The sequence below is a fragment of the Phyllobates terribilis genome, unplaced genomic scaffold, assembly GCF_046119375.1.
Source record: "Phyllobates terribilis strain yellow unplaced genomic scaffold, ASM4611937v1 Scaffold_4__5_contigs__length_816908805, whole genome shotgun sequence".
In the NCBI taxonomy this organism is placed as follows: Eukaryota; Metazoa; Chordata; class Amphibia; order Anura; family Dendrobatidae; genus Phyllobates; species Phyllobates terribilis.
This window is the reverse complement of record NW_027362764.1, coordinates 676,305,670-676,308,097: the sequence shown is the minus strand read 5'-3', so window position 1 is coordinate 676,308,097 and position 2,428 is coordinate 676,305,670. Positions and strand designations below refer to the sequence as shown.

Below are 2,428 nucleotides of genomic sequence, written 5' to 3'. Positions count from 1 at the left end.
GTACCATGGACTTTTATAGCCAGTCGTATGGACACCTGTTCTACATATGGTAGTGAACCAAAAATACACACACAAATAGCGCATGTCAACTAGACACGATGGCTGAGGCATAGAACTCAGAAAAATGATTATCGATTAACATTCCAAATGAATTTCCATAATTAACCATTTAACAGAGACCGCCTGGGAATGCCAGGTGCTGTAGGCTTTTGCTTTTTCCTTCCTTCCACCAGCAGGGGGCACTCTCTTCTATGCCTTTTTTCCATTCCCTTTCACAAGTGCACACATTCATTCTCTTTTCTTTTTTTCATTTGCTTTCTCTCTTGCGCTATTTCATCTCTGCAAAATACCAGCATCCTTCTGATCACCGTGGGCCTCCAGCATTTTTGCTTATTTACTTTTAATACTAGGCTCCTTTTCACCAGGACCAGCGTCTCCCGGGTGGCTGGAGCCAACCACCGGTAACCCCAAGCAGAAGACCTTTGCAGGCAACACGACCCTCTCCCCTGAAGAGCAGCTCAAAGTCACTGGCAACAATCTCACCCTCTTCCTTCATTCACCCCTGGACGTCTCGCTCCGTCCCCAAGTTATGTGTCCAGATTGCTCTTTCTGTCACATTACCGCGATGAAGGGTTTAGCCTGCAGGAGACCCTGCGCCGAGACATTTTTGAAGACACCTGATGCGGCGGGTGAATCACTGCTGAACAAACCACACCTGTAGGGACGGCACAGCCTTTGCATGGACCCTTCGGAGCCCGCCCCGTCACGGCCAGATTGCTCGCCACCAAGCGATCCTGAGAAAGGCTGGCCGGGCGATGGATCGGACAGCGTCTACTGGCCATACCACCTTGCATACGCCTGATCTCGTCTGATCTCGGAAGCAGGGCTGGGCTCGGACAGCTCTTGGATGGGAGACCTCCTGGGAACACCGGGTGCTGTAGACTATTTTGATGACGTTTTGCCCTACTGCCCAGCTCGGCTAGCATGGAACGGCGCCTTGCCGGACACCGACCTTAAGTAACTTAGATGATGGAAGCCCCAAGGCCTCTGAGCCAGTTGGCAGCTAAGTACGCTACCCCGCCGCCTTAACGCAAGCCTGACAACGAGCTCTTTGCCACGGCTAGGAGTGCTTATTGACTCAGCAGCTCGCCGTGTGGAAATGATGGCGTTAAAAGCACCCGGGGCCGTGAAGGGGCCAGGCTTTCAGCAGGTGCCCAGGGAAGGTTTTGGATGCCGGCCGCCTAGCGAGGGCCATCAGAAGTAACATGTTTCTCTGCAAAGAAGCTTGTGTAACCAAGCCAGACGGCTGACAAAGAGCTAACCTCAGTGCAAGGAAGGCAAGGAAGGTGCGGAAGGAATTGGGGAGGGGGGGGGTGATTCCTTCTAGGGCCCTGAAATCCTAAAACAGGCAGGAGAGTCTGACGCATGGTGACGGAGAGGTTGTAGGGGCAGATAGGGGGTGTTGTCACGTGCGAGCACGTGTGCATGCTGGCTTATGTGTGAGAGTGTGCTTCCTAGGTGTGGCGCGCTGCAGACAGTCAAAGGGATTGTTCCCTTTCATTTAAAGTTAATCCCCGGCTGCAGGCTATTAGAAAGCAACTAACCACGCTCTGCTCACCCTACCCGGGTCTACCGGTGAGTCTCGCCTCTGCTCCCAGCCTGTGGCATTGGCCGTGAAGCTGACGTTCCGTCGACAGCGCTGCAGCCGATCAGTGAGCTCAGCGGCTCTGAGTGGGGCGTTGTGTCTACAAGACCTTTTAAGGAAGCCAGCAAAAAAATTGAAGAGAAGGGAAAGCACAAAAGGACCTGGTCTTGCTGAGCACTGGAAAGGGCAGCCGGCAGCCAGACGTCAAAGTAGAAAAGCAGCAAGTGAGAGTCTTGTCTCTGCCTACGGCCACACCACCCTGAACACACCTGATCTCGTCTGATCTTGGAAGCTAAGCAGCGTTGGGCCTGGTTAATACTTGGATGGGAGACCGCCTGGGAATACAAGGTGCTGTAGGCTTTTGCTTTTTCCTTCCTTTTACCAGCAGGGGGCACTCTCTTCTATGCCTTTTTTCCATTCCCTTTCACAAGTGCACACATTCATTCTCTTTTCTTTTTTTCATTTGCTTTCTCTCTTGCGCTATTTCATCTCTGCAAAATACCAGCATCCTTCTAATCACCGTGGGCCTCCAGCATTGTTGCTTCTTTACTTTTAATACTAGGCTCCTTTTCACCAGGACCAGCGTCTCCCGCGTGGCTGGAGGCAACCACCGGTAACCCTAAGCAGAAGACCTTTGCAGGCAACATGACCCTCCCCACTGAAGAGCAGCTCAAAGTCACTGGCAACCATCTCACCCTCTTCCTTCATTCACCCCTGGACGTCTCGCTCCGCCACCAAGTTACGGGTCCAGCTTGCTCTTTCTGTCACATTACCGCGATGAAG

At 52.5% G+C, this 2,428-nt stretch overlaps 1 pseudogene; it reads left to right on the top strand.

Moving 5' to 3' along the window:
• Window positions 1-1,886: 1,886 nt before the first annotated feature.
• Window positions 1,887-2,005, top strand: LOC141267376 (5S ribosomal RNA; annotated as a pseudogene).
• Window positions 2,006-2,428: the final 423 nt, after the last annotated feature.